We start from the raw sequence: 26992 nt of genomic DNA, 5'->3' as shown, positions 1-26992 counted from the left end.
GGACGCCGGTCTCCGGCTGAAGAGGAGCAAGTGTACACTGTTAGCTGATGAAGTGCAGTACCTGTGTCACAAGGTGGATGCCAAGGGGTTACACACTGTCAAAGCTAAAGTGAGGGCTGTTGTGGAAGCTCCACCTCCGACAAAAGCCTATATAGGCTTACAGAATTATTATAATCGCTTTCTCCCGAACCTCTCTACCCTCTTAGCTCCTCTGCATCAACTGCTAAGGAAGGATGTGGCCTGGAAATGGTCAGAAAGACAGGAAGAAGCTTTTACAAAGTCAAAGGTGTTACTGCAATCAGCTGAAGTGCTCGTGCACTACTCAGCAGACAGAGGTCTCATCTTATCGTGTGATGCCTCATCGTATGGTGTGGGGGCAGTGGTATCCCACCGGATGGAGAATGGTGCATAGAAACCTATCGGGTTCATGTCATGAACGTTGTGCTCGTGCCCTACTCAGCAGACAGAGGTCTCATCTTATCATGTGATGCCTCATCGTATGGTGTGGGGGCGGTGCTATCACACCGGATGGAGAATGGTGCAGAGAAACGGACTCATGTCAAGAACGTTGTCACCAGCGTAGGAAAAAGTACTCTCAGCTGGACAAGGAAGGACTTCCTGTCATATTTGGAATACAGAGATTCCACAAGTACTTATATGGGGAGAACATTCACTATCATGACCGACCTTAAGCCCCTGATCTCTCTGTTCCATGAACATAAGCCAGTACCACAAATGGTCTCTACAAGAGTTCAATGTTGGGCTGTGTGGCTCAGGGCCTACGAGTACAACATAATTTATAAACCAGGTAGATACCATGGGAATGCTGATGCTCTGAGTAGGCTGCCCATTCCAGAAATCATCATTCAGGAAAAAGAAAATGACCAGGTTTTGGATGATCGACATGTTGGATGATGCACCGGTGAACACAACGCAAATCAGGCAAACAGACTTCAAAGGATGTGACGCTATCACAAGTGAATTTATCCTGAGAGGATGGCCTACAGTGACCGAGCCTCAGATCATGCCTTACTACGCATGCCGCTTGGCATTGAGTGTTGGAGATGGATGTGTTCTGTGGGGTTCAGGAGTAGTTATCCCACTGCAAGGGCGGAGTATGTTACTGAAGTTGGTTCACCAGTCGCATCCAGGTATGTCAAGAATGAAAGGCCTAGCGAGGTCATACATCTGGTGGCCAAAGACCAGGATGTGGAAAATGAGGTTAGCCGGTGTGCAGATTGTCTGAGTAACAAGAAGTCAAATGGATTCCAGCTACCATTGAGGATGGCTCAGGACCAGTATCTTATACTGTGATCACCAGAAGTGGACAAAGACTAAGGAGACAGGTGGGATCCGAGCTCAAATTCCAGTTCCATCCGGAGATCTGGATCAACAAGCAGGACAGGACATTGGAACGTTCCTCAGAGTTGCAGTTGGACAAACCACCTGAGACCGACAAAGCTCAACTTCCATAGACCACCAGTCCGGGACAACCTCCTCCTGTGAAGTCTCAAAAAAAGGACTTTGTTTCACCATCAAGGGGTGAAGAGCTGGTGGCTATCTATTAGAGAGAGATGTCCGCCAGACTGGTGGCACCAGCTACACCACCTCGGAGACGCTCTATTAGAGAGAGATGTCCGCCAGACTGGTGGCACCAGCTACACCACCTCGGAGACGCTCTATTAGAGAGAAATGACCACCAGACAGGTGGCACCAGCTACACCACCTCGGAGACGCTCTATTAGAGAGAGATGTCCGCCAGACTGGTGGCACCAGCTACACCACCTCGGAGACGCTCTATTAGAGAGAGATGTCCGCCAGACTGGTGGCACCAGCTTCACCATCTCGGAGACGCTCTATTAGAGAGAGATGTCCGCCAGACTTTTTCAGATCCTAAAGGACATCATGTTTGACAAAATGTAAATATGAAAATAGCATAGCTCAGAAAGGAATTAAGTTGAATTATTAGCTTTAAAGTGGGGGAATGTAGTAACCTGGTATATTCATGTTTACCAATAGATGGCGGTATTGACTCAAGACGGGGGTCTGCTTTCCGCTATCCGTAGCCATTTCCTATGTCTGCCTATATAACCGTGATTTAAGAAAGCTTCAGGCAGCTTAAGCCAGGTGCATTAGAGAATGTTATTCTAAGTTACAGTTAAATGGTAAACCTTACCTGCGTGTGATGAGTCATCAATCTAAGAAGCCTGTACGTCCACTGTTTCTATGGAACTATGATATGTTAACTAAGACGCTCTCTCTGTCTCTGACTCTCTCTCTCTCTCTCTGACTCTCTTTCTCACACACATAGACACTCTTTCTCTCTCTCTCTCTCTCTCTCTCTCACACACACAGACACCCTCTCTCTCTCTCTCTCTCTCTCTCTCTGACTCTCTCTCTCTGACTCCCTCTCTCTCTGACTCCCTCTCTCTCTCTCTCTCTCTCACACACACACATAGATAGTCCCTCTCTCTCTCTCTCTCTCTCTCTCTCTCTCTCTCTCTCTCTCTCTCTCTCTCTCTCTCTATCTCTCTCTCTATCTCTCTCTCTCTCTCTCTCTCTCTCTCTCTCTCTCTCTCTCTAAGGGCTTTATTGGAATGGGAAACATATGTTTACATTGCCAAAGCAAGTGAAAGAGATAATAAACAATAAAAACAAAAGTGAACAGTAAACATTACACTCACAAAAGTTCCAAAGGAATAGAAACATTTCAAATGTCATATTATGTCTATATACAGTGTTGTACCTGTGTGCAAATAGTTAAAGTACGAAAAGGAAAATAAATGTAAATAAGGGTTGTATTTCTCTCTCTCTCCTCTCCTCATTCTGCAGACTGAGCTATAATGGGATGCAAATGACAACTAGCAGAGAGAGAGAGGGGGATGAGAGAGCGAGAGAGAGAGGGGAGCGGGGGATGAGAGAGAGAGAGAGGGGAGAGGGGGATGAGAGAGAGAGAGAGAGAGAGAGAGAGAGGAGAGGGGGATGAAAGAGAGAGAGAGAGGGGAGAGGGGGATGAGAGAGAGAGAGAGAGAGAGAGAAAGAGAGAGAGAGAGAGAGAGAAAGAGAGAGAGAGGGGAGAGGGGGTGAGAGAGAGGATAGAGGGGTGAACAGAGCAGAGAGAGAGAGGAGAGGGGAGAAAAGAGCCAGATAAGAGGAGAGAAGAGGAGGGGAGAGGTGAGAGCGTCTGCTTCATTGTCAGGTCCTACTGACTGACTGACTGACTGACTGGGAGGATGATGCTCAGAGTAGGGTGATCGCCCCGGGGTCAAGGAAAGATGAAGGAGAAAGAAAGGAGGGGAGGTGGGGAAAGCAGTCAGGACAGAATGTGCAACGAAAGTGTATTTTTAGGCGGAGGTTAGACAAAGATGAGTTACGTCACATTGGTAGATGAACACTGACTGTGAAGGGTGAGGGAAGACTGGGCTGTGGGAGGGTAAGGGAAGACTGGACTGTGGGAGGTTAAGGGAAGACTGGACTGTGGGAGGGTAAGGGAAGACTGGACTGTGGGAGGGTAAGGGAAGTCTGGACTGTGGGAGGGTAAAGGGAAACTGGACTGTGGGAGGGTAAGGGAAAATTGGACTGTGGGAGGGTAAGGGAAGATTGGACTGTGGGAGGGTAAAGGGAAACTGGACTGTGGGAGGGTAAAGGGAAACTGGACTGTGGGAGGGTAAAGGAAGATTGGACTGTGGGAGGGTAGGGGAAGAATGGACTGTGGGAGGGTGAGGGAAGACTGGACTGTGGGAGGGTAAGGGAAGACTGGACTGTGGGAGGGTAAGGGAAGACTGGACTGTGGGAGGGTAAGGGAAGACTGGACAGTGGGAGGGTAAGGGAAGATTGGACTGTGGGAGGGTAGGGGAAGACTGGACTGAGGGAGGGTAAGGGAAGACTGGACTGTGGGAGGGTAGGGAAGACTGGACTGTGAAAGGATAAGGGAAGACTGGACTGTGGGAGGGTAAGGGAAGACTGGACTGTGGGAGGGTAAGGGAAGACTGGACTGTGAAAGGGTAAGGGAAGAAAGAAAAGTGGCCATATTGTTTTGAGAATATCAATAACTAAATACATATAGCATACCTACAGCTATAGCCTACATATACCCATTGTATTATCTCTGTCATTACCTCTGACACAAGTCATTGCCTATGTCATTATCTCGGTAATTATCTATGTCATTGGTCATTACCTATGTCATTACCTCTGTCATTATCTATGTCATTGATCATTACCTCTGTTATTATCTATATCATTAGCCATTACCTATGTCATTACCTATGTCATTGTCTATGTCATTATCTATGTTGTTTGTCATTACCCATGTCATTGGTCATTGCCTCTGTTATGATCTATATCATTAGTCATTACCTCTGGCATTACCTCTGTCATTATCTATGTTAAGTAGTCATTACCTCTGTCATAACATCTGTCATTTCCTCCGTCATTATCTCTGTTATTAGTCATGTTCTATGTCATTAGTCACTACCTATGTCATTATCTATGTCAATGGTCATACCTCTGTCATTACCTTTGACATAAGTCATTATCCCTGTCTCAATCTCTGTCATTAGTCATGATCTATGTCATTAGTCACTTCCTATGTCATTATCTATGTCACTGGTCATACCTCTGTCATTTCCTCTGACAATAGTCATTATCCCTGTCTCAATCTCTGTCATTAGTCATGATCTATGTCATTATCTCTGACAATAGTCATTATTCCTGTCTCAATCTTAGTCATTAGTCATGATCTAAGTCATTATCTCTGACATTAGTCATTAATCCTTGTCTCAATCTCTGTCATTAGTCATGATCTAAGTCATTATCTCTGACAATAGTCATTATCCCTGTCTCAATCTCTGTCATTAGTCATGATCTATGTCATTATCTCTGACATGAGTCATTATTCCTTGTCTCAATCTCTGTCATTAGTCATGATCTATGTCATTATCTCTGACATTAGCCATTATCCCTGTCTCAATCTCTGTCATTAGTCATGATCTATGTCATTATCTCTGACATTAGTCATTAATCCTTGTCTCAATCTCTGTCATTAGTCATGATCTATGTCATTATCTCTGACATTAGTCTTTAATCCTTGTCTCAATCTCTATCATTAGTCATGATCTATGTCATTATCTCTGACATTAGTCATTAATCCTTGTCTCAATCTCTATCATTAGTCATGATCTATGTCATTATCTCTGACATTAGTCTTTAATCCTTGTCTCAATCTCTATCATTAGTCATGATCTATGTCATTATCTCTGACATTAGTCATTAATCCTTGTCTCAATCTCTGTCATTAGTCATGATCTATGTCATTATCTCTGACATTAGTCATTAATCCTTGTCTCAATCTCTGTCATTAGTCATGATCTATGTCATTATCTCTGACATTAGTCATTAATCCTTGTCTCAATCTCTGTCATTAGTCATGATCTATGTCATTATCTCTGACATTAGTCATTATTCCTTGTCTCAATCTCTGTCATTAGTCATGATCTATGTCATTATCTCTGACAATAGTCATTATTCCTTGTCTCAATCTCTGTCATTAGTCATGATCTATGTCATTATCTCTGACATTAGTCTTTATCTCTGTCTCAATCTCTGTCATTAGTCATGATCTATGTCATTATCTCTGACATTAGTCATTATCTCTGTTATATTTGTTGCTTTTGAAAATGTTGATATGTACTGAACAAAAATATAAACGCAACATGTAAAGTGTTGGTCCCGTGTTTCATGAGCTGAAATAAAAAAAAATCCCAGAAATGTGTTGACATCCCTGTTAGTGGGAATGTTCTCCTTTGCCATGATAATCCATCCACCTGACAAGTGTGGCATATCGATAAGCTGATTAAACAGCATGATCATTACACAGGTGCACCTTGTGCTGGGGACAAGAAAAGGCCACTCTTAAATGTGCAGTTTTGTCATACAACACAGGAAAAACACTCATTCTGATTGGCTGGGCCTGGCTCACCCATGGTTACACCACTGCCCCGTCATGTGAAATCCATAGATTAGGGCCTAATGAATTCATTTCAATTGACCTATTTCCTTGTATAAACTGCAACTCAGTAAAATACTGTGAAAGTGTCTACGAGTGTCTAATTCAATGGTTGTGTAAATGGTTTCAGTAGTGGAGAGGGTGTAAGATCATATGGTAAAAGTTACATTTCCTGAAGAAAATGTGTAACGTTACAATAGTTCACATAGAGTGTAATATCCAACTGACCAGGAGGGGGCAGTAGAGTCCAGTCAGACTCTTCACGTCCTCCCATACACCCAGAGAAGAAAGCGTCTCTCTCTCTCCCTCTCTCTCTCTGTCTCTCTCTCTCTCTCTCTCTCTCTGTCTCTCTCTCTCTCTCTCTCTCTCTCTCTCTCTCCTCACTGCTCTCTGCTCTCTGCTGATAAAGCTTTCAGTACAGCACATCAAAGGATTCTGTTATATTCAGTTTTCATGTGACACTCTTTAAGAGTATTTTATTTGACATTAAAACACTGATAGAATAAGTACAGGGGAAACTGTGGAACTATAGAATAACGTGGTAGAACCCTAGAATTAGAATGAGAATAGATTCTATGGGTTCTATGGGTAGAATCAAGAGACTCACCGCACTACAGCACAGACAGCGATGTTGAGAGGCTGACTGCGGGTTGCTATAGAAACTCTCCTCTCTCTGCTACGTTCTGTCCTCACTCACTCACCTCTCCCGAACAGACGGAACTATTTCTTAGCTCAATTCTGCACGGTAGTTACTGCTAATTACCTAGTAATTACGTGGTTATGACCATACTCTTATCCTTAATGTAATGTATAATGCTAACCAGAACTCGAATGATTTTCATAGTGACGCTGTAAATGCAGGATGTTGTCTGTCGCCGTCTGTGTAAGCCCTAGTTCAAATACCTCTCTATCAACGCACTGAACTTCAAAATACCTCACTTTCTGTTTAGAAGAGAGGGTGCCTCGTCTGACTTTTGACAATATTTCGGCGTGACTCACACCTCCGTTTCAAGCAGTACGCCAGAGCCGTTCTTACTGTCATGAGAAATGGTCACGCATATTAATATATGTTAAACTCATGTAAATAAAGGTTGCTTTGCCACACCCACAACGGAAGCACAAACACAGTCTCAGATTTGCAGGTGAAGAACTTCCGTGAGAGGTTGCTGTTATGCCTGATTTTGACCCAACACCAAGGAGGAAGCCTGTGGTGTCGAGAGAGAGACACACACACACACACACACACGGAGAAAGCTGTTATGCCTGATTTTGACCCAAAACCAAGGAGGAAGTCTGTGGTGTCGAGAGGGAGGGTCTCTGTTACACACACACACACACACACACACACACACACAGAAAGACAAACACAAACAAACACACACACACACAGAGAAAGAAAGAGACATAAACACACACACACACAAACACACACACAGATACACAGACACAAATACACACGCACACAGACACAAACAAACAAACAAACAAACACACACACACACACACACACACACACACACACACACACACACACACACACACACACACACACAGACAGACAGACAGACAGACACACACGTACGCACGCACGCACGCACGCACGCACACACACACACACACACACACACACACACACACACACATACCAGGGTCTCTGTTAGCCCTCTGTTTAGTGTGAATCCATTCTCCTGGCCTGGTTACCATAGTAACTGCAGAGTAGGGGCGGGAAGGGGGAAGAGGGAAGAGGGAAGAGGGAGAAGTAGGAGAGAAGGCAATCTAGTCTATAATGAAAGAATATAGTTTAGAGACCTTGTGGAAAACCTCTGAGGAAATATGAAGGTATGATCGTTAAAAGAGGGGGTAACTGCTCTATTTTATCCCTCTAGAGAGGGGGTAACTGTTCTCTTTTATCCCTCTAGAGAGGGGGTAACTGTTCTCTTTTATCCCTCTAGAGAGGGGGTAACTGTTCTCTTTTATCCCTCTAGAGAGGGGGTAACTGTTCTCTTTTATCCCTCTAGAGAGGGGGTAACTGTTCTCTTTTATCCCTCTAGAGAGGGGGTAACTGTTCTCTTTTAACCCTCTAGAGAGGGGGTAACTGCTCTCTTTTATCCCTCTAGAGAGGGGGTAACTGCTCTCTTTTATCCCTCTAGAGAGGGGGTAACTGCTCTCTTTTATCCCTCTAGAGAGGGGGTAACTGTTCTCTTTTATCCCTCTAGAGAGGGGGTAACTGTTCTCTTTTAACCCTCTAGAGAGGGGGTAACTGTTCTCTTTTATCCCTCTAGAGAGGGGGTAACTGCTCTATTTTAACCCTCTAGAGAGGGGGTAACTGCTCTATTTTATCCCTCTAGAGAGGGGGTAACTGTTCTCTTTTATCCCTCTAGAGAGGGGGTAACTGCTCTCTTTTATCCCTCTAGAGAGGGGGTAACTGTTCTCTTTTATCCCTCTAGAGAGGGGGTAACTGTTCTCTTTTATCCCTCTAGAGAGGGGGTAACTGCTCTCTTTTATCCCTCTAGAGAGGGGGTAACTGTTCTCTTTTATCCCTCTAGAGAGGGGGTAACTGCTCTCTTTTATCCCTCTAGAGAGGGGGTAACTGCTCTCTTTTATCCCTCTAGAGAGGGGGTAACTGTTCTCTTTTATCCCTCTAGAGAGTAGGTAACTGCTCTATTTTAACCCTCTAGAGAGTAGGTAACTGCTCTATTTTAACCCTCTAGAGAGGAGGTAACTGCTCTATTTTAACCCTCTAGAGAGGGGGTAACTGTTCTCTTTTATCCCTCTAGAGAGTAGGTAACTGCTCTATTTTAACCCTCTAGAGAGGGGGTAACTGTTCTCTTTTATCCCTCTAGAGAGGGGGTAACTGTTCTCTTTTATCCCTCTAGAGAGTAGGTAACTGCTCTATTTTAACCCTCTAGAGAGTAGGTAACTGCTCTATTTTAACCCTCTAGAGAGGAGGTAACTGCTCTATTTTAACCCTCTAGAGAGGGGGTAACTGTTCTCTTTTATCCCTCTAGAGAGTAGGTAACTGCTCTATTTTAACCCTCTAGAGAGGGGGTAACTGTTCTCTTTTAACCCTCTAGAGAGGAGGTAACTGCTCTATTTTAACCCTCTAGAGAGGGGGTAACTGTTCTCTTTTAACCCTCTAGAGAGGGGGTAACTGTTCTCTTTTATCCCTCTAGAGAGTAGGTAACTGCTCTATTTTAACCCTCTAGAGAGGGGGTAACTGTTCTCTTTTAACCCTCTAGAGAGGGGGTAACTGCTCTCTTTTATCCCTCTAGAGAGTAGGTAACTGCTCTATTTTAACCCTCTAGAGAGGAGGTAACTGCTCTATTTTAACCCTCTAGAGAGGGGGTAACTGTTCTCTTTTATCCCTCTAGAGAGTAGGTAACTGCTCTATTTTAACCCTCTAGAAAGGGGGTAACTGTTCTCTTTTAACCCTCTAGAGAGGAGGTAACTGCTCTATTTTAACCCTCTAGAGAGGGGGTAACTGTTCTCTATTAACCCTCTAGAGAGGAGGTAACTGCTCTATTTTAACCCTCTAGAGAGGAGGTAACTGCTCTATTTTAACCCTCTAGAGAGGGGGTAACTGTTCTCTTTTATCCCTCTAGAGAGTAGGTAACTGCTCTATTTTAACCCTCTAGAGAGGAGGTAACTGCTCTATTTTAACCCTCTAGATAGGGGATAACTGTTCTCTTTTAACCCTCTAGAGAGGGGGTAACTGTTCTCTTTTAACCCTCTAGAGAGGAGGTAACTGCTCTATTTTAACCCTCTAGAGAGGGGGTAACTGTTCTCTTTTAACCCTCTAGAGAGGAGGTAACTGCTCTATTTTAACCCTCTAGAGAGGGGGTAACTGCTCACTTTTATCCTAGAGAGGGGGTAACTGCTCTCTTTTAACCCTCTAGAGAGGGGGTAACTGTTCTCTTTTATCCCTCTAGAGAGGGGGTAACTGCTCTATTTTAACCCTCTAGAGAGGGGGTAACTGCTCTCTTTTAACCCTCTAGAGAGGGGGTAACTGCTCTATTTTAACCCTCTAGAGAGGGGGTAACTGCTCACTTTTATCCTAGAGAGGGGGTAACTGTTCTCTTTTATCCTCTAGAGAGGGGGTAACTGATCTCTTCTAACCCTCTAGAGAGGGGGTAACTGCTCTCTTCTAACCCTCTAGAGATTGGGTAACTGCTCTCTTTTAACCCTCTAGAGAGGGGGTAACTGCTCTCTTTTAACCCTCTAGAGAGGGGGTAACTGTTCTCTTTCATCCCTCTAGAGAGGAGGTAACTGCTCTATTTTAACCCTCTAGAGAGGGGGTAACTGCTCACTTTTATCCTAGAGAGGTGGTAACTGCTCTCTTTTAACCGTCTAGAGAGGGGGTAACTGTTCTCTTTTAACCCTCTAGAGAGGGGGTAACTGTTTTCTTTTATCCCTCTAGAGAGGAGGTAACTGCTCACTTTTATCCTAGAGAGGGGGTAACTGCTCTCTTTTAACCCTCTAGAGAGGGGGTAACTGTTCTCTTTTATCCCTCTAGAGAGGGGGTAACTGCTCTATTTTAACCCTCTAGAGAGGGGGTAACTGCTCTCTTTTAACCCTCTAGAGAGGGGGTAACTGCTCTATTTTAACCCTCTAGAGAGGGGGTAACTGCTCACTTTTATCCTAGAGAGGGGGTAACTGCTCTCTTTTAACCCTCTAGAGAGGGGGTAACTGTTCTCTTTTATCCCTCTAGAGAGGGGGTAACTGCTCTATTTTAACCCTCTAGAGAGGGGGTAACTGCTCTCTTTTAACCCTCTAGAGAGGGGGTAACTGCTCTCTTTTAACCCTCTAGAGAGGGGGTAACTGTTCTCTTTTATCCCTCTAGAGAGGAGGTAACTGCTCTATTTTAACCCTCTAGAGAGAGGGTAACTGCTCACTTTTATCCTAGAGAGGGGGTAACTGCTCTCTTTTAACCCTCTAGAGAGGGGGTAACTGTTCTCTTTTATCCTCTAGAGAGGGGGTAACTTCTCTCCTCTAACCCTCTAGAGAGGGGGTAACTGCTCTATTTTAACCCTCTAGAGAGGAGGTAACTGCTCTATTTTAACCCTCTAGAGAGGGGGTAACTGCTCACTTTTATCCTAGAGAGGGGGTAACTGTTCTCTTTTATCCTCTAGAGAGGGGGTAACTGATCTCTTCTAACCCTCTAGAGAGGGGGTAACTGCTCTCTTCTAACCCTCTAGAGATTGGGTAACTGCTCTCTTTTAACCCTCTAGAGAGGGGGTAACTGCTCTCTTTTAACCCTCTAGAGAGGGGGTAACTGTTCTCTTTCATCCCTCTAGAGAGGAGGTAACTGCTCTATGTTAACCCTCTAGAGAGGGGGTAACTGCTCACTTTTATCCTAGAGAGGTGGTAACTGCTCTCTTTTAACCGTCTAGAGAGGGGGTAACTGTTCTCTTTTAACCCTCTAGAGAGGGGGTAACTGTTTTCTTTTATCCCTCTAGAGAGGAGGTAACTGCTCACTTTTATCCTAGAGAGGGGGTAACTGCTCTCTTTTAACCCTCTAGAGAGGGGGTAACTGTTCTCTTTTATCCCTCTAGAGAGGGGGTAACTGCTCTATTTTAACCCTCTAGAGAGGGGGTAACTGCTCTCTTTTAACCCTCTAGAGAGGGGGTAACTGCTCTATTTTAACCCTCTAGAGAGGGGGTAACTGCTCACTTTTATCCTAGAGAGGGGGTAACTGCTCTCTTTTAACCCTCTAGAGAGGGGGTAACTGTTCTCTTTTATCCCTCTAGAGAGGGGGTAACTGCTCTATTTTAACCCTCTAGAGAGGGGGTAACTGCTCTCTTTTAACCCTCTAGAGAGGGGGTAACTGCTCTCTTTTAACCCTCTAGAGAGGGGGTAACTGTTCTCTTTTATCCCTCTAGAGAGGAGGTAACTGCTCTATTTTAACCCTCTAGAGAGAGGGTAACTGCTCACTTTTATCCTAGAGAGGGGGTAACTGCTCTCTTTTAACCCTCTAGAGAGGGGGTAACTGTTCTCTTTTATCCTCTAGAGAGGGGGTAACTTCTCTCCTCTAACCCTCTAGAGAGGGGGTAACTGCTCTATTTTAACCCTCTAGAGAGGAGGTAACTGCTCTATTTTAACCCTCTAGAGAGGGGGTAACTGCTCACTTTGATCCTAGAGAGGTGGTAACTGCTCTCTTTTAACCCTCTAGAGAGGGGGTAACTGCTCTCTTTTATCCCTCTAGAGAGGGGGTAACTGCTCTCTTTTAACCCTCTAGAGAGGGGGTAACTGCTCTCTTTTAACCCTCTAGAGAGGGGGTAACTGCTCTCTTTTATCCCTCTAGAGAGGGGGTAACTGTTAGTCCTTACTGTTATTAGCCCATAGAGACACATTGAACAACAGATAGTCCTTACTGCTATTAGCCCATAGAAACACATTGAATAACATATAGTCCTTACTGCTATTAGCCCATAGAAACACATTGAATAACAGATAGTCCTTACTGCTATTAGCCAATAGAAACACATTGAATAACAGATAGTCCTTACTGCTATTAGCCCATAGAAACACACTGAATAACAGATAGTCCTTACTGCTATTAACCAATAGAAACACATTGAATAACATATAGTCCTTACTGCTGTTAACCCATAGAAACACGTTGAATAACAGATAGTCCTTACTGCTATTAGCCCATAGAAACACACTGAATAACAGATAGTCCTTACTGCTATTAGCCCATAGCAACACATTGAATAACAGATAGTCCTTACTGCTATTAGCCAATAGAAACACACTGAATAACAGATAGTCCTTACTGCTATTAGCCAATAGAAACACACTGAATAACAGATAGTCCTTACTGCTATTAGAAACACATTGTCCTTACTGCTATTAGCCAATAGAACCACATTGAATAACAGATAGTCCTTACTGCTATTAGAAACACATTGTCCTTACTGCTATTAGCCAATAGAACCACACTGAATAACAGATAGTCCTTACTGCTATTAGCCCATAGAGACACATTGAATAACAGATAGTCCTCACTGCTATTAGCCCATAGAGACACATTGAATAACAGATAGTCCTTACTGCTATTAACCAATAGAAACACATTGTCCTTACTGCTATTAGCCAATAGAAACACATTGAATAACAGATAGTCCTTACTGCTATTAGCCCATAGAAACACATTGAATAATAGATAGTCCTTACTGCTATTAGCCAATAGAAACACATGGTCCTTACTGCTATTAGCCAATAGAAACACATGGTCCTTACTGCTATTAGCCAATAGAAACACATTGAATAACAGATAGTCCTTACTGCTATTAGCCAATAGAAACACATTGTCCTTACTGCTATTAGCCAATAGAAACACATTGAATAACAGATAGTCCTTACTGCTATTAACCAATAGAAACACATTGTCCTTACTGCTATTAGCCAATAGAAACACACTGAATAACAGATAGTCCTTACTGCTATTAGCCAATAGAAACACATTGAATAACAGATAGTCCTTACTGCTATTAGCCCATAGAAACACATTGAATAACAGATAGTCCTTACTGCTATTAGCCAATAGAAACACACTGAATAACAGATAGTCCTTACTGCTATTAGCCCATAGAAACACATTGAATAATAGATAGTCCTTACTGCTATTAGCCCATAGAGACACATTGAATAACAGATAGTCCTTACTGCTATTAGCCAATAGAAACACACTGAATAACAGATAGTCCTTACTGCTATTAGCCAATAGAAACACACTGAATAACAGATAGTCCTTACTGCTATTAGAAACACATTGTCCTTACTGCTATTAGCCAATAGAAACACATTGAATAACAGAAAGTGTCTGTCCTATATCTGAGAGATGTTTACATGTATTTATTCCTTTATTGTAGACACTAAACTATCTCCGTATATATTTGATAGATTTCCATACGTGGTTTTAACTGGTCCCGGAAACATTCAGACTAGTCTTGTGGGGTTTGGTCACATTGGTGTGTATCGCTACATACAGAAGTTGGCAGATCAGCTGTATCGATTTCAGACGAGTATTGAGTCTCTACTTTTCCACAGATGGGTCAAATTAGTTTCTGTGGTGGTCAGCGTTTTTGTCATATTAGCGTTTTTGCCCAAACCGTTTGGACGCTACAGACGTTTTTTGTGAGAAGATCACATTTTTTGGGGGGGGTTTGTCTCATGGTCTGACGAACACCACTCTGGCTCTAGCTTTCAGGCGGAAGTGGTGGATTGAGACGCAGCCCAAAACACAGATACACTCCAAATACAAAAAGTATATTTAGCCTATTTCATCCACACCCATCGCTGACTGGTGTATATCATTTGAGCACATAGCCATGCAATCTCCATAGACATTTGGCAGTCGAATGGCCTTACTGAAAAGCTCAGTGAGATTCAATGTGGCACTGTCATAGGATGCTACCTTTCCAACAAGTAAGTTGGTCAAATTTCTGCTCTGCTAGACCTGCCCAGTTAACTGTAAGTGTTGTTATTGTGAAGTGGAAACGTCTAGGAGCAACAAGGCTTAGTAGTGGTAGGCCACACAAGCTCACACAACGGGACCGCCGAGTCCTGAAGCACATAGCAACACTCACTACCGAGTTCCAAACTGCCTCTTCTAGCAACATCAGCACAATAATTGTTCGTAGGGAGCTTCATGAAATGGGTTTCCATGGCCGAGCAGCTGCACACAAGCTTAAGATCATCATGTGCAATGCCAAGCGTCGGCTGGAGCGATGTAAAGCTCGCCGCTATGGACTCTGGGCAGTGGAAATCCGTTCTCTGGAGTGATGAATCATGACTGCTGGAGCACTTGCTACGGGTGTTATCGTGACAAATGAGCTGAGGTAAGGTGGAGCTTTACCTAGCAAAGATTTCTAGATGACCTGGAGCTAGTGGGTCTGGCAACGAATATGTAGCGAGGGCCAGCTGACTAGAGCATACAGGTCACAGTGGTGGGTGATATAAGGGGCTTTGGTGACAAAACAGATGACACTGTGATAAACTGCGTCCAGTTTGCTGAGTAGAGTATTGGAAGCTATTTTGTAAATGACATCGCCGAAGTCGAGGATCGGTCAGTTTTACGAGGGTAAGTTTGGCGGCGTGAGTGAAGGAGGCTCTGTTGCGAAACAGGAAGCCGATTCTAGATTTGATTTTGGATTGGAGATGTTTGATATGAGTCTGGAAGGAGAGTTAACAGTCTAGCCAGACACCTAGGTATTTGTCGTTGTCCACACACTGTAGGTCAGAACCGTCCAGAGTAGTGATGCTAGTCGAGCGGGCAGGTACGGGCAGTGAACGGTTGAAAAGCATGCATTTGTTTTAACTAGCTTTTAAGAGCAGTTGGAGGCCACAGAAGGAGTGTTGTATGGTGTTGAAGCTCGTTTGGAGGTTTGTTAACACAGTTTCCAAAGAAGGGCCAGATGTATACACAGTAGTGTTGTCTGCATAGAGGTGGATCAGGGAATAACCAGCAGCAAGAGTGACATCGTTGATATACACAGAGAAAAGAGTCAGCCCGAGAATTGAATCCTGTGGTACCCCCATAGAGACTGCCAGAGATCCGGACAACAGGCCCTCCGATTTGACACACTAAACACCAAGTAGTTGGCAGTCATTTGAGAAATCAAGGCTATTGAGTCTGCCGATAAGAATCCGGTGAGAGAGCTGTTGGCCGGGGTTGGGATGGCCAGGAGGAAACATGAGCAGCCGTAGAGAAATGCTTCTTGAAATTCTCGATTATCTGTGGTGATAGTGTTACCTAACCTCAGTACAGTGGGCAGCTAGGATGAGGTGCTCTTATTCTCCTTGGACTTTACAATGTCCCAAAACTTTTAGGAGTTAGGATGCAAAAATCTGTTTGAAAAAGCTGGCCTTTGCTTTCCTGACTGACTGCGTGTATTGGTTCCTGACTTCCCTGAACAGTTGCATATCGCAGGGACTATTCAATGCTATTGCAGTCCTTTTTTGAAAGGGGCATGCTTATTTAAGATGGTGAGGAAATTACTTTTAAAGAACGACCAGGCATCCTCTACTGACAGGATGAGGTCAATATCCTTCCAGGATACCCGGGCCAAGGCGATTAGAAAGGCCTGCTCGCAGAAGTGTTTTAGGGAACGTTTGACAGTGATGAGGGGAAATAGGTAAGACAACCACATATCACAGTCACATTTTGCATTACTAAAATTATGTTCAATACTTCCTAAACAAACACAATATTATTACGTGCGCAAAAATGAGCTTTTAGAAATTAGCTTCGTGTCTCTGACAGAGTAGAGATAATCATCCAATTCATATGATGTTTTTATATTTATTTATGCAATACAGCAATTTAGTTTTGGGATGATTTTGTTTAGTTTTTCTAATGTTGTAAATATGAGTCCTTTGATTGGTTCATGATTTTTGTATTTAAATGTTTTCTTTTGAAGCAGTGCTGGTGTCAGCTTGGTTGGTGTCCAACACCAGCTGACTGAGAGGGCTCGTTTCTGGGCCCAGCTCTTGGGTTTGAAGTGCTCTAAATGGGAGACTTGAATTTGGACTTGAATTTAATTCAAGTGTAGCCAAAATGTAACTGATCTTTTTTGTATTTTCATTACCACTGGAAAGAGACCTAATTCTGACATACCTGTATTAGGGGCTCCCGAGTGGCACAGCGGTCTAAGACACTACAGACACCCTGGTTCGAATCCAGGCTTGGCCCAGATCGTCCGGGTTTGGCTGGTGTAGGCTGTCATTGTAAATGAGAATTTGTTTAGACAGCATCAAAGTAATCCTTAGTGAACAGTAACTACAGAGATCAGACATCCATAAAGATAGAATCAGAGTTATCCTCAGAGATCAGACATCCATATAGATAGAATCAGAGTTATCCTCAGAGATCAGACATCCATACAGACAACATCAGAGTTATCCTCAGAGATCAGACATCCATAAAGATATAATCAGAGTTATCCTCAGAGATCAGGCATCCCATACAGACAACATCAGAGTTATCCTCAGAGATCAGACATCCATAAAGATAGAATCAGAGTTATCCTCAGAGATCAGGCATCCATACAGACAACATCAGAGTTATCCTCAGAGATCAGACATCCATAAAGATAGAATCAGAGTTATCCTCAGAGATCAGACATCCATACAGACAACATCAGAGTTATCCTCAGAGATCAGACATCCATAAAGATAGAATCAGAGTTACCCTCAGAGATCAGACATCCATACAGACAACATCAGAGTTATCCTCAGAGATCAGACATCCATACAGATAACATCAGAGTTATCCTCAGAGATCAGACATCCATACAGATAACATCAGAGTTATCCTCAATGAACATCTTTCCCATAAACTCATAACTTCACAGATCTTCATTGTAAAGGGTTTAAACACTGTTTCCCATGCTTGTTCAATGAACCACAAACAATCAATGAACATGCACCTGTGGAACAGTCGTTTAGACACTAACAGATTACAGACAGTAGGCAATTAAGGTCACAGTTATGAGAAGTTACGACACTAAAGAGGCCTTTCTACGGACTCTGGAAAACACCAAAAGAAAGATGCCCAGGGTCCCTGCTCATCTGTGTGAACGTGTCTTAGACATGCTGCAAGGAGGCATGAGGACTGCAGATGGGACCAGGGCAATACATTGCAATGTCTGTACTGTGAGACGCCTAAGACAGCGCTACAGGGAGACAGGACAGACAGCTGATCGGTGTGTCACAGCACCGAGCATCATCGGACTGAGCTTGTTGTCATTGCAGGCAAACTCAACGCTGTGCATTACAGGGAAGACATCCTCCTCCCTCATGTGGTACACTTCCTGCAGGCTCATCCTGACTTTACCCTCCAGCATGACAATGCCACCAGCCATACTGCTCGTTCTGTGCGTGATTTTCTGCAAGACAGGAATGTCAGTCTTCTGCCATGGCCAGCGAAGAGCCCAGATCTCAATCCCATTGAGCACGTCTGGGTCCTGTTGGATCGGATGGTGAGGGCCAGGGCCATTCCCCCCAGAAATGTCTGGAAAGTTGCAGGTGCCTTTGGTGGAAGAGTGGGATAACATCTCACAGCAAGAACTGGCAAATCTGGTGAAGTCCACGAGGAGGAGATGGTGCATCTACTTAATGCAGCTGGTGGCCACACCAGATACTGACTTACTTTTGATTTGAACCCCCCCTTCCTTTGTTCAGGGACACATTATTCTGTTAGTCACATGTCTGTGTAACTTGTTCAGTTTATGTCTCAGTTGTTGAATCTTGGTATGTTCACACAAATATTTACACATGTTAAGTTTGCTGAAAATAAATGCCGTTGACAGTGAGAGGACGTTTCTTTTTTTGCTGAGTTTAGTTTCACAAACATGGATTCTATAGCATTATTCTGTCATAAAAGTCAGTCCTCTGGATACTGTAACGGAGATAGACATTTTGGCCCCTCAGGAAATTATCCTTTTATCCTGGACCATTTTCCACTCAGCTCCACAGAACATATAATTTGTGCCGAGCCTACAGCTAACTGCCTCTCATGCAATGGTTGACAATGACGGTACACCCCTCTTTTCAGTGGTTGACAATGACAGTACACTCCTCTTTTCAGCGGTTGATAGTGACAGTACCTCTCTCTTTTCAGTAGTTGAGAGTGACAGTACACTCCTCTTTTCAGTAGTTGACAGTGACTGTACACCTCTCTTTTCAGTAGTTGACAGTGACAGTACACCTCTCTTTTCAGTAGTTGACAGTGACAGTACAATCCTCTTTTCAGTAGTTGACAGTGACTGTACACCTCTCTTTTCAGTAGTTGATATTGACAGTACACCTCTCTTTTCAGTAGTTGACAGTGACAGTACAATCCTCTTTTCAGTAGTTGATATTGACAGTACACCTCTCTTTTCAGTAGTTGACAGTGACAGTACACTCCTCTTTTCAGTAGTTGACAGTGACAGTACACTCCTCTTTTCAGTAGTTGACAGTGACAGTACACTCCTCTTTTCAGTGGTTGACAGTGACAGTACACTCCTCTTTTCAGTAGTTGACAGTGACAGTACACTCCTCTTTTCACTAGTTGACAGTGACAGTACACTCCTCTTTTCAGTAGTTGACAGTGACAGTACACCCCTCTTTTCAGTGGTTGACAGTAACAGTAACCAGAAGATTATATTATTATTAGCTCTCATAGATCATATCGGGAAAATAGGTTGTTTAGGTCATATAGGTCATATAGATCATATAGATCATATAGGTCATATAGGTCATATAGGTCATATAGGTCATATAGGTCATATAGGTCATATAGGTAATATAGGTCATATAGATCATATAGGTCATATAGATCATATAGGTCATATAGATCGTATAGGTCATATAGGTAATATAGGTCATATAGATCATATAGGTCATATAGGTCATATAGGTCATATAGATCATATAGGTCATATAGATCCTATAGATCATATAGGTCATATAGATCATATAGATCATATAGATCATATAGGTCATATAGATCATATAGGTCATATAGATAATTTAGGTCAAATAGGTCATATAGGTCAAATAGATCATATAGATAACGTAGGTCATATAGATCATATAGATCATATAGGTCAAATAGATCATATAGATAATGTAGGTCATATAGATCATATAGATCATATAGGTCATATAGATCATATAGGTCATATAGATCATATAGATCATATAGATCATATAGGTCAAATAGGTCATATAGATCATATAGGTCATATAGATCATATAGATCATATAGGTCAAATAGGTCATATAGGTCAAATAGATCATATAGATAATGTAGGTCATATAGGTCAAATTGGTCATATAGGTCATATAGATCATATAGGTCATATAGATCATATAGATCATATAGGTCATATAGGTCATATAGATCATATAGGTCATATAGGTCATATAGATTATATTGGTCATATAGATCATATAGGTCATATAGGTCATATAGATTATATAGGTCATATAGATCATATAGGTCAAATAGGTCATATAGATCATATAGATCATATAGGTCATGCCTGAGTCTATTAGTGTTAATAATAATTTAATGAACATGAGTAGGAATGCACCAGACTTTATGTACCATTTGAAAGAAATACAAAATATATTCATTCAGAGATGTGCCCATCTACATGACTGATGAAATGATCTGGATCTGTGCGTGGCTACCCTGTTCTGAGTTAAAGGCCAAAAATATGTCTAGCATGCAATGCCTCTTGGGTGGATTAGGATGCTAATTAAAAACATTTTATGTTGAGGAGTAGGCATTGGTCTGGAGCCGGAAAAAGAAAGAAAATCCACAATGTTGCCGTCCCAGATGCAAGAACTCTTTGATTCCCCGGGGGGACAAGACCCCATCAACACCCGGACACAAAACGACTCGTGGTTCATATCGGATCCAATGATATCATGCGAGTGAAATCAGGAAAAGCTTAAATCCAATTTCAAAACATCTTTTCGAGACCATCCAGGAGTCAGGGAAACAACCCAATGAAGCAGTTCTATGTAACTTATATCTATACCAATTTGTGCCAGCCCTATAGTGGTCAAGCCAGCATGGTCGTTCTGGTAATATCTGATACTTGGTTAAATAATTCTGTTCCGGACTCAGATGTGTCTCTGAGTTGGCAGAGGTGGGGGTGATGCGATCGTGTAACGGTCGTCCTCGGTGGAAGAAGAAGACAACCCACCCAACCCCGACCACACTAAAACAAAGCCCCGACCACACTAAAACAAAGCCCCGACCACACTAAAACAAAGCCCCGACCACACTAAAACAAAGCCCCGACCACACTAAAACAAAGCCCCGACCACACTAAAACAAAGCCCCTACCACACTAAAACAAAGCCCCTACCACACTAAAACAAAGCCCCTACCACACTAAAACAAAGCCCCGACCACACTAAAACAAAGCCCCGACCACACTAAAACAAAGCCCCTACCACACTAAAACAAAGCCCCGACCACACTAAAACAAAGCCCCGACCACACTAAAACAAAGCCCCGACCACACTAAAACAACGCCCCGACCACACTAAAACAAAGCCCCGACCACACTAAAACAAAGCCCCTACCACACTAAAACAAAGCCCCTACCACACTAAAACAAAGCCCGACCACACTAAAACAAAGCCCCTACCACACTAAAACAAAGCCCCTACCACACTAAAACAAAGCCCCTACCACACTAAAACAAAGCCCCTACCACACTAAAACAAAGCCCCGACCACACTAAAACAAAGACATAACAAAGGAACCAAGGTCAGAACGTGACAGATAGTTGCATAGGAATGTTTCTGTATCTCAACCTCAGTCGCTAAGCAATTTGAATGTCTTGTCCTAAATGTGGGCCTTGGTATTAACGCACAATTTACGCTGGTGGGAATTTATAATTTATCACCCTCCCTCTGCCTCAACATGTGCTCTTAGCCAATTGTATGACTTGCTATCTACCATGCCAAATCTGAATTATTCATTTTGGCTGATCATAATCTGGATTGTTTAATGCCAGCTTCTGATAGGCTGAAAGATATCTGCATTGAGCTAAATCTAACTCAGCTGTAAACTGAACTAAACTCGCCCCAACTTTAAACACCCTGAAAAATTTACTCTAGAGATTATTTTGACAAACACCTCTCATAAGTATAAAGCCAATGGAAATATAGCTAATTTGTTCAGTGACCATTGTCTCGCTGCCTGCCGAAGAGATGAAAAACTACCTAAATCTCGCCCTCACATTACTACAAAGACACATTTTAGGAATTATAATGAGCAACAATTCTTGTCTGATCTGGGATTGTGTGAGTGGGGGGGGGGGGAATCAGGCCCTAAATTGTTTTACTTCATTGTTTAACTCTATTGCAGATAAGCATGCTTTGTTCAAGAAACTAAGATTTAAAGGAGAGAGCTAATCCATAGTTCACACATGAACTATCAGAGGAACTTCAGGAGACAATTGTAACTTGGGATAAAGCAAGTCTGACTGGCAGTCCTTCAGACACTTGAGAAACAGATGTATATCTGAACTGTGTATCTGAGAAAGGTGGGAATCCAGCGGCCTTCTGGAAGGTAGGAAAACCTCTGAAACAAAACCCCACCCCCTTATTACCACAGCAGGTTATGCCTCATCCTCATGAACCCTAACCTCTAATCACATTGTGAGCTGCTTGTTCACGCTGCTCGTTGGTAAGCGAATGCTCCTGCTACATGTCTGTCCCTAATTTGTAGACTGGTATTTTGGCTCGCTGCACACACAATTTACTGTTTGTTTCTACAGCACCAACTTGTGAGTTGGTAGCGTATGTGCATCCAGGATTCATACAGTGAGCAAGTCCTCCACTTCTCTCTGTTTGCCGTACTGGTGTGTGACTCGGGTGTGTGTTGCTTGTGTGTTTGTCATTTCACTGGCTTTGCTTGTTTCAGGAGGTGGGGTGCGAACCCACTGTACCTCAAAGAAAACATTTTTTAAATTCCTGTCAAGAAGAGAGACACAGAAGCCTAGCGAACACAACTAGCCCAGATTACCCATCTAGTCCAGTTAACACATCTAGCCCAGCTAACACAACTAGCCCAGATTACCCAGCTAACACAACTAGCCCAGATTACCCATCTAGCCCAGCTAACACAACTAGCCCAGTTTACCCAGCTAGCCCAGCTAACACAACTAGCCCAGATTACCCAGCTAGCCCAGCTAACACAACTATCCCTGATTACCCAGCTAGCCCAGCTAACACAACTAGCCCAGATTACACAACTAGCCCAGCTAACACAACCAGCCCAGATTACCCAGCTAGCCCAGCTAACACAACTAGCCCAGCTAGCCCAGCTAACACAACTAGCCCAGATTACCCAGCTAGCTCAGCTAACACAACTAGCCCAGATTACCCAGCTAACACAACTAGCCCAGATTACCCAGCTAGCTCAGCTAACACAACTAGCCCAGATAACCCAGCTAACACAACTAGCCCAGATTACCCAGCTAGCTCAGGTAACACAACTAGCCCAGATTACCCAGCTAACACAACTAGCCCAGATTACCCATCTAGCCCAGCTAACACAACTAGCCCAGATTACCCAGCTAGCCCAGCTAACACCACTAGCCCAGATTACCCAGCTAGCTCAGCTAACACAACTAGCCCAGATTACCCAGCTAACACAACTAGCCCAGATTACCCAGCTAGCCCAGCTAACACAATTAGCCCAGATTACCCAGCTAGCCAACTAGTCGTTTCAAAATGGAGGTCACTAACAAACGTTTTCAATGCTGCAAGAGCGGTGTTTATTTTTCCTCCCTTCCGGGACAACGTGGACCGTCTGGTCATTCAATGTAGCAACTGTTTGCTTGTAGAGGACTACAGAGCTGAAGTGGGCTACTCTTAGTAAACCAGTAGTGAACCTTCACACGCTACTGGGGAATCCACGCCCACCTACTTTCTCTTTCTCTTCTATTCCAGTTAGCTGGAGTCCTTTACTTACCTCGAGCCGGATTACAGAGAACGATACATTCCCAGATACACATTCCTAATTTTCACTGAAGTACTAACTGCCTTATTGAAGAACAATGTTTTAAAAATCCACTGCTCCCTTTTTTTGCTATAGCTTTCTGCACCACTTATTGCAGAATCATTAGCATATATGTTTTTGACAATTGTTTCTGGGGTTATCCCCACAAAGGCGGAGGTCCTTCTGACTTGAAAAACTACCTTCTGTCACTGTAAATAAGAATTTGTTCTTTAAACTGACTTGCCTAGTTAAATAAAGGTTAAATAAAATTACAATTAAGACATTGGAACTGTAACCTTAGTTTACACTCACTGACCCCAAAAAATGTGTTATGAAATAAAACAAATTCTCAATGACATCCGGTATCTTCAGAAATTATTCAGACCCCTTGACTTATTCCACATTTTGTTAGGTTACAGCCTGATTCTAAAAATTGATTAAATAAAAACTATTCCTCAGCAATCTACACGTAAAATAAAACAAAAATAAATTGTTGCAAATGTATTACAAATCTAAATAAATACCTTATTTACATAAGCATTCAGACCCTTTGCTACGAGACTCTAAATTGAGCTCAGGTGCATCCTGTTTCCATTGATCATCCTTGAGATGTTTCTACAACTTGATTGGAGTCCACCTGTGGTAAATTCAATTGATTGGACATGATTTGGAAAGCCACACACCTGTCTATGTAAGGTTCCACAGTTGACAGTGCGTTTCAGAGCAAAAACCAAGCCATGAGATCGAAGGAATTGTCCGTAGAGCTTCGAGACAGGATTGTGTCGAGGCACAGATCTGGGGAAGGGTACCAAAGCATTTCTGCAGCCTTGAAGGTTCCCAAGAACACAGTGGCCTCCATCATTCTTAAATGGAAGGCATTTCGAACAACGAAGACTCTTCCTAGCACTGGCCTCCCCAGCCAAACTGAGCAATCGGGGGGAGAAGAGCCTTGGTCAGGGAGGTGAGCAAGAACCCAATGGTCTAGAGTTCCTCTGTGGAGATGGGAGAACATTCCAGAAGGACAACCATCTCTGCAGTACTCCACAAATCAGGCCTTTATGGTAGAGTGGCCAGACAGAAGCCGCTCCTCAGTAAAAGGCACATGACAGCCTGCTTTGAGTTTGCCAAAAGGCACCTAAAAACTCTCAGACCATGAGAAACAAGATTCTCTGCTCTGATGAAACCAAGATTGAACTTTTTGGCCTGACTGCCAAGCGTCACGTCTGGAGGAAACCTGGCACCATCCCTACAGTGAAGCATGGTGGTGGCAGAATTATGCTGTGGGGATGTTGGCAGGGACTGGAAGACTAGTCAGGATCGAGACAAAGATGAACGGGGCAAAGTACAGAGAGATCCTTGATGAAAACCTACTCCAGAGCACTCAGGACCTTGGACTGGAGTGAAGGTTCACCTTCCAACAGGATAACGACCCTAAACACACAGCCAAGACAACGTAGGAGTGGCTTCGGGACAAGTCTGTGAATGTCCTTGAGTGGCCCAGGCGGACTTGAACCTGATCGAACTTCTCTGGAGAGACCTGAAAATAGCTGTGCAGCAATGCTCCCCATCCAACCTGACAGAGCTTGAAAAGATCTGCAGGGAAGAATGGGAGAAACTCCCGAAATACAGGTGTGCCAAGCTTGTAGCCTCAAACCAAGAAGACTTGATACTGTAATTGCTATTTAAAAAATGATATATATGTATTTTTTTTCTGCCATCTTTTTCAAGATGGAATTTGTATTTTATTTCACCTTTAAGTCAGTTGAGAACATATTCTTATTTGCAATGACAGCCTGCCCCGGCCAAACCCTAACCTGTACGACGCTGGGCCAATTGTGTGCCGCCCTATGGTACTCCTAATCACAGCTGGTTGTGATATAGCCTGGAATTGAACCAGGGTCTGTAGTGATGCCTCTAGCACAGAGATGCAGTTCCTTAGACCACTGTGCCACCAGGGAGCTCAACTAAGGTTTCAAGTGTAGGGTCAACTCAGGTTAGGGTTTCAGTGTAGGATCAACTCAGGTTAGGGTTTCAGTGTAGGGTCAACTCAGGTCAGGGTTTCAGTGTAGGGTCAACTCAGGTCAGGGTTTCAGTGTAGGGTCAACTCAGGTCAGGGTTTCAGTGTAGAGTCAACTCAGGTCTGGGTTTCAGTGTAGGGTCAACTCAGGTTAGGGTTTCAGTGTAGGGTCAACTCAGGTTAGGGTTTCAGTGTAGGGTCAACTCAGGTCAGGGTTCCAGTGTAGGGTCAACTCAGGTCAGGGTTTCAGTGTGGGGTCAACTCAGGTCAGGGTTTCAGTGTGGGGTCAACTCAGGTCAGGGTTTCAGTGTAGGGTCAACTCAGGTCAGGGTTCCAGTGTAGGGTCAACTCAGGTCAGGGTTCCAGTGTAGTGTCAATTCAGGTCAGGGTTTCAGTGTGGGGTCAACTCAGGTCAGGGTTTCAGTGTAGGGTCAACTCAGGTCAGGGTTCCAGTGTAGGGTCAACTCAGGTCAGGGTTTCAGTGTGGGGTCAACTCAGGTCAGGGTTTCAGTGTGGGGTCAACTCAGGTTAGGGTTTCAGTGTAGGGTCAACTCAGGTCAGGGTTCCAGTGTAGGGTCAACTCAGGTCAGGGTTTCAGTGTGGGGTCAACTCAGGTCAGGGTTTCAGTGTGGGGTCAACTCAGGTCAGGGTTTCAGTGTAGGGTCAACTCAGGTCAGGGTTCCAGTGTAGGGTCAACTCAGGTCAGGGTTCCAGTGTAGGGTCAACTCAGGTCAGGGTTCCAGTGTAGGGTCATGACAACAGACACTTGCTTTCTGTGTGTTTCTACTGGTGCAGTTTAAATGTGCCTTTGCATCATTAGCACCATGTTCTCCATTGCTGCACCACTCATTGTATGTGTTCCCATGTATATTATGTCATGTCTTTACTTAACTTGAAGACTTAGTTTTATCAAAGATTCTCTGTAATTAGTATTACGTGATTAGACTGATTAATCATGTAACCGTAAATACTAGGAAGTCGGGGCACCAAGGACAAATATTCAGATTACAAAGTTATCATTTTCTAAAATAACTTTTCAGATATTTTTTCTGATCAATTAGTCTTTGAATTAATGAATTATTTACTTTACCTCACGTTAGTCTCATTCCAAACGTCGTAAATTGTTGGTTATCTGCACGAACCCAGTCTTCACTATGAGTCATCCATACATCAATTGTCTTAAATAATGTATTTATTACTAACTTAGTAATTCACAGAAATGTCTAAACAAACAAACAAACAAGGTAAATGTGGTTACAAGAAATGATAGGAGAATGTGCCCCTAGTGGGCTGAACCGGCATGGTGGCTTGTTAGACTAAAGGGGAAGTGGGGGTCGACTAAGAAGTCACTACAGAGTGATAATTATAACAATTAAAATGCTAATCCTTTGCACATGAATGCTCACTCTTTTGGGAACAATTGCAATCAATATATATATTTACGCTCAGT

At 43.3% G+C, this 26992-nt stretch overlaps 1 long non-coding RNA gene and 1 pseudogene across 1 annotated transcript in view; both read right to left on the bottom strand.

Annotated features, from left to right (window-relative positions):
* Nucleotides 1-26992, bottom strand: part of LOC149976510 (uncharacterized) — a 989396-nt gene that overhangs the window by 427065 nt on the left and 535339 nt on the right. The window lies entirely within an intron of this gene.
* LOC149976515 (uncharacterized) overlaps nt 8339-26992 on the bottom strand; it is a 37508-nt pseudogene continuing 18854 nt past the window's right edge.

Source organism: Oncorhynchus mykiss, chromosome 17 (assembly GCF_057628025.1).
Source record: "Oncorhynchus mykiss isolate SJ-2025 chromosome 17, ASM5762802v1, whole genome shotgun sequence".
Taxonomy (NCBI): domain Eukaryota; kingdom Metazoa; phylum Chordata; class Actinopteri; order Salmoniformes; family Salmonidae; genus Oncorhynchus; species Oncorhynchus mykiss.
Note: the sequence above shows the minus strand (reverse complement) of the source record. Positions and strands in the feature narration are given on the sequence as shown.